At 36.4% G+C, this 11219-nt stretch overlaps 1 pseudogene; it reads right to left on the minus strand.

Moving 5' to 3' along the window:
- Nucleotides 1-5860, minus strand: part of LOC114313196 (uncharacterized) — a 42814-nt pseudogene extending 36954 nt beyond the window's left edge.
- Between the last annotated feature and the right edge of the window lie 5359 nt (nt 5861-11219).

Below are 11219 nucleotides of genomic sequence, written 5' to 3' on the forward strand. Positions count from 1 at the left end.
TCCTTGGAAATGTGTTTGGGCCACGAGTTCTCCTTCTAGGGTCGCTTTTTTTGTTTGGGCCACTACTTTGGGACGTATCCTCACTATTGATAATCTCATCCGACAGCGGCATGTGTTAGTGAATTGGTGTTGCATGTGTTCCAGGGATGCGAAAACGGTGAATCATTTGCTTCATTACCGGGTTGTGTCCAGACTTTGGAATTTCCTTGTTGCTTTGTTTGGCTTAGTGTGGGTACAACCGGGGTCTTTATTGGGAGTGTTACAGTGTTGGGGGTGGGGTTAGGATGGGGAAGAGGTGCTGAAAGGCTTGGGTGCTTGCTTCCCATTGTTTGCTTTGGTAGATTTGGTTAGAATGGAATAGGCGAGTGTTTCAGGATGAATGCCCTTCAGTTTTATAGTTAGAGAATAGGTTGTTGTTGGTGCTACATAGTTGGGTTACTGGTACAGTCGATCCCACTGTCTTGGTCTTTGTTGACTTTGTGGAGGATTTGATTAGTTAGTTTTGTTTAGTCCTTTTGTAGGTGGCTTGTTTGTATTCTTTGCATTGTCTTGATGCTTTCTAATAAAGTTCTATTATTTATCAAAAAAAAAAAAAAAAGCTCAATGCTTATCTTTCCACATTAACAAATATTCCAGAAACATAATTTCATGCTCTACCCAACTACCTTATGAGAGAGAGACAGTGATAAATTGGATGACTACAAATTCAAATCCTGAAACAAAAGTTTGCAACATATCAATTAGACTGAAGCGCAATGATTCCCTGTCCAAAAGCACAGACCAATAAACCTCACCCACTCTCTAAATCAGAAGTCTCCTAATAATGGAGTTGTGACAATGGTAGAAAAGGCAAGAGAACGAATATAGCACAAAATGTCAGGCTGAAGACTCAAGACACATCATTTAAAATAATAAATCTCAAGTAAAACTTTGAATGAAGACAATTAGTCAAGCTCCTAGAAATTGAACTTACAACAAATTTCCACGGATCATGGGAAGCTAATGCAGCATCCAGGAACAAAAGGCAAATATGAAGAGCTATTGCTTGCAAATACATAATTACAAAAACATCACACAGAGGAATTTGAATAACATTGTCTCATCATTGTTTCTTTTTTCTTGGGTGGAGGGTTATAAGGCACCATAGCATAACCCTTGCAGCTTATTCAATCATACCTCATCTATTGGTTCAATCTTTTGATATAAAGAATCAAGAATGGAATAGGCCTTCGCATATTCATGAAGATGAAACCAGATAACTGTCTGTGTAGAGCCATTTTGAAACAAACATCAATCCAAATTAAGCGTCAGAAAAAAAAGAAAAAGGTGGGGGGGGGGAGGAATCAAAAATCAAAACCATTACAACAAGCCACCAATAAATTAACTAGACACAGTATCAATTGAACATACTATATTTAACATTGTCACAGAAGTGTCAAATTCATTGCCATAAACATGTGAACTATTTGCTCTGGAAAATTGATGTGCCTCACTATTGGTTCCTTTAGATCCCAATGCAGTTTTGTTGCCCAAATTGCGAACAGCGTCTACATTTTCGCCGGATGCATCAGCAAGCTCATCACTTCATTTCTAAATCAAATTAAAGAATACAAAACAAAATGTGAGAACAAAGGAAAATTTTGAGTCAATTGATAATCTAACGTGATAACATAACTATGATTCCTATTATTTCTATGATTATACATTCAATTTATTTTTTCCAATATTGTGAAAAAATATTAAACTTGACAGAAAGAAGTGTACATAATAAGGGTTTAAAGCTGATTAGTGGGTATGTTCTACACATTATTATTTAGTGTTTAACTCGCTTCCCGTTTGTGTAGTTTACTGACTTAGGAATGACTTTTGAAAATTGCTTCTTAGGATGGCCCAAAAGACAATGGTTAGAATGATTTCTTGATTATTAAAAAAAAAATTATATAAACTATATTGAATTCCAAAAACAAATCTATTTATTTTAAAAAAAAAATCTATAAAAAAATAGACCTCAATAAATTATGATATCCTGCCAGGCTAACGTGAATTTTTGCATCTACGGTCTCTTATTGAATTATGCTTTGTGGGCTTATATTTTAGGACAAATTACCTTCATAGTCTTTGTTGTTTGTCTTTTGTGTCAAATTGGTTCTTCTTGTTCTAATTGTATTAGTTTTATCTTTGAATTATTCACATTATGTTTAAAAATTGAACTAAAATCGAAGAGTAAAATGATTCATTCATTGCTTATTTTGAAAATAAGGTTAAAAGTTAACTTTTTGACTTTTTTTGAAAAAATGTGTAAAAAAGTGAAGAGAAAATGTGACCTTAAAAAGTTAAAAAGCCAAAAGTTGGCATTTAACCCAATTGCCAAAGTGGTTGAGGGATTGATTTTCAATTTGAAATGTTCCAATCTTTTTTGAATGGTTCATTGTTACCTTTGATTTTATTTTCCAATTTCTTAAAAGATATTATCAATTGCACTAAATTATCACAAAAATCGAATAATTTGCCCTAATTTTAATTACCATATTTCTAACTACCAAATCCCAATATTTCAAACATGATTGCCCCTCCAAATTGAGTAAAATGAGTATAAATTTAAATTTGTCTATGATGATGTTATTTATAATTTGCCCCGGTGGCGAACCAGTGTTGCCCTGTGTTGCAAGGGCTGGTAGAGATTGAGGTTGCAGTGTGTTTGTGTACTACTTTGAAGCTTAACGTTCTAAACCTTAATATTTTTGTTCCACTGGCTCTTCAACTTCTTGTCACTTGTGGGAAGACACCCCCTCCTGGCTTCACTTGCTCTCTCTATATCTAAGTTAAGTACACTCACTTCTTCTCAAAACCCTAATCTCAAAACCTAATCATGAAATTAAATAATAGCATCAGAATATGGATTAATATTATTGATACTATTATATATCAGCTAATATCAATCAATATATCAATAAATATTAATGTAAAAAATTCAAAATCGTTGTAAGTATTAGCCAATATTTAGCACTCTCGCTCTAACCCTATTCTTGTGCTTTTCTAGTTTGATTTTTTTTCTTCTTCTCTTGTTATTTCAAAGTTAACCCTACTCTTTTGCTTTTGTAGGGTTTTTTTCTCCTGTTATTTCAAGTGGGTAATTATATACAAACAAAAATTTTATATAAAATTTTCAATCAAAATGATATGACCTTTTATCTTTATTTCAAAACACGTTTCATTACATAACTTCAACATTATGATTGAATTTTTTTTGAAAAAAGAACTGTTTTTGTAAATCAATTTTCATTTTGAGTTTAGCTTATGCATCCATTCAAAAAAAATAAAAAGTTTAGCTTATGGATCACATGGATGTTACTGTTTAGTATATTTGGATATGAAAGGTTATTATTTGCTTTTAGCCAAAGGTTAAAGCTGCATCCTTGTTCCTATTCATGTTCCTCCTTTTCTTGGTTTAGGAGAAAGCTCGATTTGACTTCTGGATCTTGATCTCCTCCGTTCTATGATTAGGGCATCATATGAATTAGTCTCAGGACTAATAAATAATTTTTCATGATATACGTCTTTTCAGGTTCCTAGCTTGATGGATGTATGAAGAAATCGACATGAGAGGATGTCGACTCTCTCTCTCTCTCCTCTCTCTATAATTTTCTTGATTGGAATTGCTGGGCTGATATTTGGTTTTATTGTACACATTTGTTTCTGTGAGACTACTATTTTGGATGTGTGTGTCTTTTTTATATTCAAGCTAGAAGGCAATGAAGGATGTCTTTGTGTTTCTCATCATTTGCAATATTCTCTCTCTCTCTCTCTCTCTCTCTCTTAAGCATATAACTCTGTGTTCAATTATGCACCAAATGTTTTACATTTTTATCTCTTGAACAGTCTTTTTCAATTAAGTTTCAAGCGTTTTTAACTTTGAACTCCCAACCTGAAAATCTAAATCATGTACCGTTTGTTTTTCATAAATTTAAGGGCCAATTACACTAATAGTTGCTGTAGTTTAGGATTTGTATTATTTTGGTTCTTGATTTTTCAATTATAATGCATTTGATCATAATTTTGAATCTTGTTTCAAATAAAGATAATCAAAGATGTTTTCTTTATAAATGGTCAATTTTACAGGCAAAGTAGTCATACAAACTTATTTTATGTTGATTAACTTGTATGTTGTTTGAAATGTAATGACCTTTTTTTAAATGAATAATGCTGAAATTTTTTTGGTTACAAAATTTAGTTTGATTTGGTTTTTAGAATCTATTTTCAGAAGAAAAAAAAATTCTAGGAAATTAAAAATTAAATTGGTGAAAAAAAATTAAAAACACGTCATTTTTATATAATTTTATCTTCTGGGAGGGTAGGAATAATTTTTTTAAATAATTTTTTTCATATTTATTTTCATTCAATTTTTTCGAAAGTCAAATATGGCGACAACTTTGATGTCATTATTAAATCAATCCATTAAATCAAAAAATTTAAAACTAAAAACATTTCATATATTAAACATATCGATTACATATTAAAAGCTTAATAACCATCCATTACGTGGTAATCATAAAAAAATATCTATTAACAACAAATATAACCATATATTACATTGTAATCATCTAAAAACATCAACAAAAATAACCACATATTACATGATCATCTAAATACATACTATAATTAATTTGATAAAAAAATAAAAAATAAATAAAAATATAAAAGATTTATTATTTTTACCAAATTATTAACATGATCCTATTAATAAAGGCATTTATTGAAAAATTGAAAATCTTAAAACATAAAGTTTAAATTAATAATTCCATTCATGAAACATTATTTAACTAATGACTTATAAAACACATACTAAGTTAAAGACAAACTCAGAAGGATCGAAGGAGGATGGAAGCCAGTGTTTAGGAGAAGAATAGGAAGAGCTGGAGCATCACCAAACATCCATACAGTGTTTGTTGATGGTATACCTGATTCAATTAGTCCTAAAGGACTTTATACTTTTTTCGCTAATTTTGGGGTAGTGAAGGATGTCTTCATACCACACAAGAGGTGAAAAGCAACACAATCCATGTTTGGTTTTGTTCGATATGACTGTCTTATAGCTGTTGGGGTTGCTGTGAAAAAAACTAATGGAGTGTAGTGTGAAGACAAGACATTGAAGGTCAAAAAGGCAGATTATGAAAAGGAGCAGGCTGGTAAGGAAAAGGTTCAAGTAAAAGAGGGTCCAAACAAGCAACAAATAGAAGGTGTAGGAAGGTTTATACCTAATGGAAACACAAAAAGAGACACCTATGCTGAGGTGGTCAAAGGGCCATGCGGTAGAGGTGGAAGTGATGTGCGAGTTAAGGCAGAGGAGTATGGAATTAGTTGGCTATATGATAGTGCAATAGCCAAGATGTGAGTGAAATGCAGTTTTACAGAATTAAAAAAGGAATTTCAGAACAGAGGTTTGGTGGATGTGAAAGTTAGAGAATGTGGAGGAAGATTTGTGTACACGACTTTCAGGTCAGGAGAAGAAATGAAGACTAAAATGCTAGAGATGTGAGAATGGATTCATGACTGGTGTGAGGTATGTGTTAGTTGGAAAAAAGAGTTGAGAGTGGAAAATGAACGATTACTATGGCTTAATTGCTATGGGGTACCTCTCAATCTGTGGAATAACCAAAACTTCTAGAAAATAGGAAAAGTGTGGAGGGAAATTGTGCAGATTAATGAAGCCACCTTAAACATGAACTCTCTGAAATGTGGTAGAGTTATAATCTGTTCCTCTCAGCTAGAGCGAGTGGATAAAATGATTATTTTGGAAAACAAAGGTAGCATGTACCCAATTCGTGTGGTCGAAGATTGCAGCTATGGTAATGGAGCACATCTTAACTATTGTAATCACAATGAAAAGCCAAGTTGGAAGGATTCAGTAGGGAACATCAATAGATAAGAGCAGAGTGTTGCGTTTGGCCATGGCAAGATGGAAGAAGATGAGGATGTGGCATGCAAAGTGGCTGAGGAGGAGGCTCAAGATGATGTGGAAACCAATGAGAGGATCAATGCTGAAAAGGAGGGATTGGATGATGGGAACACTATTCTCTCCACAACTATATCCATCATAAATGAATTTGACACAGGGTTTATGGCTCAAAGAGTTGGACAGACACCATTAACTGGTTGTACAAGACTCAAGGGAGGCATGTGTGAAGCAGCATGACGGATCTAAGGTGGGGTCTGATGGGCTTATAAGAAGTTTAGATGAGAATGAATTAAGGAGGCCCAATATTAATTTAGAGGTGGTCTTGGATGCAGCCCAGATATGTAATGGGCAGAATGGTTTGAAGACAATCAGTGCCGGCCCTATTGTATTTGAAAAACCTAAGTGATTCATGATTAGATCAAGATTTAATTATTCCAATTCCTAATCATTCAAAACACACAATCTAAATCATCAAGCGCTTCCGAACGTGATTTAGATTGTTGTTTTCGAAAAACAATAACTCGACACAAACGATTTTTATGTGAAAAAATCACAATTGAAGCACCTTCAATTGTGATAAAAAAACCATGGGCGAAATGCCACTAATCAATCCACTACTGAAGAAAGAAAGATTACAAGGATAACGAACAAATTACCCAAACCCTTCCAATTTGTCTTCAGATCTTCTGTATATCTTTCACCGCAACCTTCGTCTCGGAATTAATTAACCTGAAGTTGAATCCACAACCTCACTTGTCGAATCAACGACTACGCACAGTATCAAACTCCTTTGACACTCCACGTTTGAATCTCCAGATTCCACCGAAGAAGAACACTCTTGAATATAACCAATCAACCTCCTTGATATGTGCTTATCAAAACATGAGTTTAATACTCACTCAAATCATCAAGGAAAACTCACAAAAAACTCCAAAAGAAACCTCAAGAAACCTTAAAGTGGATCTCAAAACGTAATCCTAGTTTTGGACTAAAACCAGTACTTATAGAAATCTGGAACAGCGAAGCTCGCTCGAGCAAAGACTCTCTCACTCAAGCGAGGAACTTATCTCGGATGTTTTTCCTAAGTGGCTTCGCTCGAGCGTACATTCATCCTTCTCAGGTTTTTTACAGACACAACCTTCGCTCGAGCGTGGACTCCTTCGCTCAAGCGAGAAATACAAAACAGCAAGGAAATTTACAACTCAATAACTCAAGTTTGTTCGTTGGATTGACAAGACTAAGGGACCTAACAATCTCCCCCTTTGTCAATTCCCGGACAAAACTTTCTAACACAATTTCCTAGAAGACAAATGTACTAACTAAACAAACCAACTCAATAAAAAAAACAACTACCAAAACAATCTTGATAGAAATCTGCAAAACTGAAAAGAGTGAGAATTGTGAAATATAAGAAACCATCAAGACATAATAAATTAGAAGCCCAAACGAATATCCCATACAAAACAATAGTCCAATGCTACCTGCAAAATCCATCATGAGTAGTCAACATATATCCCATATATCAGATATCCCATATATACCCCCAAAAAATTAACCAATACTCCCCCTTTTTGTCCGGGAGAGACAAAAGCAACTGTTATATACAAACCATAATAAAAACTATCCAAGAAAATAACAAAAACTGTCTAAAAACCAAAGGCCAAATATGGTCAAAAACTAAGAGTCTGATGGAGGTGGCTGCTACATCTAAAGCAATGAAAGAATATGGGCTAGCATCGTGCTCTACTGATCAAGGCGACCATCCAGTGTATCCAGGCGAGCATCCAACAGATCAAGTTGATGCATGACCGACTGCTCGAACTGTTGCAGCTTGGCCACAAAATGAACGCGGACGCAGTTCAGGCATCTTTGGTGCACCACCAGTAGCTGCATCATACTCAGCCTCCTCAGCTAAAGGATCATCACCTGTATTAGTACCCCCGACTCCCGATGGACCCCCTCGAATATGAACTTGACTTTAGGACACGGTCAACTTAGTAATTGGTTTAACAGGAGAGGCAAATTCATCATCCTCAAAGACGGGAACACCAAGAAAAATAAGGAATCTAGTGAGAAAGCAACCATAAGGAAGACCTAAGGACTTACGTCTGTCAAAAACAGAGATCATTTTGGTGACAATCATCGCGGGCAAGTCAATGAGAAGACAGTGATCAATGCAATATAACACATACCCCTGATCTTGGGTAATGTGGGAGGAATGAGTGGTTACATGAATATTGGCACAGACAATGATGTTAAAAAGGCGAAAACGAGGAAGAAGCTCATTTTGTTGAATGAGCGCCCCGGCAATCCAAGTCCAGGAAATACCACAAAGTTCAGTGGCAACTCTATCAAAATCAACACCAGTACGAGTAAGGAGAGGAAAATGAAAATTCAGGACTTCTGGAAGACCAAGAAACAACTGAAAAACATCGCTAGTGATGTCTAAAGATTTCTTCCTAACCCAAGCGCTAAAAGATAAAGGAATTTCTTTGCGAATATAATACATGTCACAATAAAACTCATGGCCCAGACTGAGATTTTGAGGCCCTGAGAAAAGCAGCACTTGATCACCCCCTAAGGAATCAAACAACGAACAAATGGGGAGCAACTCAAACACACTAGGAAGGACATTTCTTTCAAGGTGGACTTTCCTAGAGGCATAAAATTCCCCAAACAGATTGGATTTTTCTTTGGATTAAAACTTTTCAATGTTGAAATTGGAGTGGGAAACAATTGATTTATGGCTTTTTGAAGGCTCACCCATAACTGACTACTGAAGAAGTGAAGACACTCACAAGAAACCACACAACCAACCACAACACAAGATACCCAATGACAATATTAGAACCCCCGAAGGAAAAAAAAAAAACAGAAGTAACCATCAAATTATGGTAAGAAAAATTAAACACAATCACAAAACCATAGCATAATTGTAGACGTCCCCGAACGTCCCGGGAGGGAAATCCCGTTTTGTTCATTTGGGGCTCACTACAGTTCAGGACTCAAATGTCACGGTCCTGTATCTAATCTCATAGAGTGCAATGCAAGACCAATGAATCATCAAAGAGTCCAAATCTAGCAAATCGTTTTTGAAAACAGATTTTTTGAAAGAAGTGCCAAACATGAACTGCTTTGCCAGATACAGAGTCGCCACCTAAATATTTTATTTCGGGGAATTTAGGAAACCCTGACTCGTTTGCCTCAGGCCACGTGTCCGTCATCACCAAAGTTGCCTCGGCTCAGGAACTTGGGTACCATCGGGGAAGGTCACTTCGTGACTACCCCCACTCGCTCGATCAAAGATCGGCCTCTACTAACCATGATATCGAGTTTTTAAAACATTATGTGCTCTTATTCCAGTTATTAGCCTAGATTTACTACGTGATGCACATAGCATACAAGTATAGATTGGATCGCCTGAATTGGAACAAAACATCTCATGTTCGTTTTGAAAAACGGTTTGAAGGTGCTACTCGCAAGTAGGTTAAAATGCGAATTTGCCACCCTTAGGTGGGCATAGAAAACAAGATGATTTGCCACTCTCAAGTGGGTTTAAAACTCATAGTCAATGCATTATTCCAATTAAGATAATCTAACCTTCACCCACAGGCATTCAGGCAGGTATATCACATAAGCAGTTCGCCTCATGGTAAACATGCTATCATGGCAGTCACTCACACGCATGCAAGGATGCTAAAGCATAAACACTTACCGAGTACTCCAAGCCAAAACAGAAACTAGTTAGTAATCAATGCATGATCCTAGTTCATGTTAAGATGGCTAATGCAACATATGCAGGAATGCAACTACAATAGGCTCGGCTATTCTAAAGATGGCATGTGAAATGCTACAACTAACAAGTATTCAACACGGAATTGGAATACAATGCAGTTAGTATGATGCGCCGAGCTCGGTGCATGCAATACAGATGAATGATGCAAACATGCTATCATAAGTATGCTAATTGAAACATATCCTAAATTAACCATCATAAGCTGGTAAATAAAAGGGAGAAAGACGTGGGGTTGGAAGACATACATCACACACACGCACACTTATTACAATTGTGCCCTCGTTTGGTGGGTCTGAATAAATAATACAGTCCGAATAAATAATTAACTACTTTAGCTAATTAAATATTACAAAACCCTAATTAATCAACAAATTAACTAGAAAAGCAAATAAATTAGCATGCAAGCTATATGGACCGCCTCAGCTCTATTCCGAATGATGAAAGGTGTATGCATGCTCGAGTCGCCTTGTCGGTAAATTCCATCGCGATGCCTCGCCTCACCCTTGTTTGCAATTGATCTCAGAAACTTGCACAAAGCTCCAGAAGGCTGAAACTCCACCTTGGGAAGGCCATCGACCAGTTATTAACATGGGAGACCACCTACCGACCACCCTTTGTGGTGGGGACCAAAGAGGGTGGTCGGCCTGCCAGTCGACCAGTTTCCACCTCTGGTTTCTGGTTTTTTCTACAATAAAGGCAAGAGAGGGAAAAGGCAATGTATTTTCAACAAATGTGTGCATGACCACTCTCCCTATCATTGCACAAGCTCAAAGGAGTGTAGTCCTCGATCCTCGTGCCACCAATCACGCATCTCGATGCATGATGGCCGAGAAGTCAAATTGCACGACTCGATGTGAAATGAATACACATATAAGCAAGTAAAGCCAACATCTCTATCATGGACAGTCAAGAGTGTCGGTGACCGAGAATCGAGGAACGATTTGTCACTTGGAGGACGAAACGTCCCTCGTTTCCCATGTTTGGACTAAACCCTACTCCAAACACAATGCGACTAACGTGCAACCCTAAATACAATGCAACCTAATCATGTTGGCATGCGAGGGATGATATGCACACATTCAACCTAGCATACGCAATGCTATGGACTAAAATGGCATACACAATGCACATGAGCTATATGGCATACACAATGCACACATACGAAGATGGACATACACAAAGGCATAATCAAAGCATATACAATGCGATGGTCAGACATGCAACAACATGAACCAAATGGCATACACAATGCAAGGTAGACTTAAACCAATATGAGTGGACCTCAGCCACACCAAATCAGTGGCCATATGATGAAAATGAGACAACCGAAATACATGCAAACATGCACGAATGCAAAGAACCGATCCTAAGACACAACATGCAACTCTAACAAAGCATGGCAAAGGATGAAATATGGCATAGAATGGCACATGATCCAGCTCTGAAATATGATGCACAATGGTCCCG

This window comes from Camellia sinensis, chromosome 5 (genome assembly GCF_055761805.1).
Source record: "Camellia sinensis isolate YWXY chromosome 5, ASM5576180v1, whole genome shotgun sequence".
Lineage (NCBI taxonomy): Eukaryota > Viridiplantae > Streptophyta > Magnoliopsida > Ericales > Theaceae > Camellia > Camellia sinensis.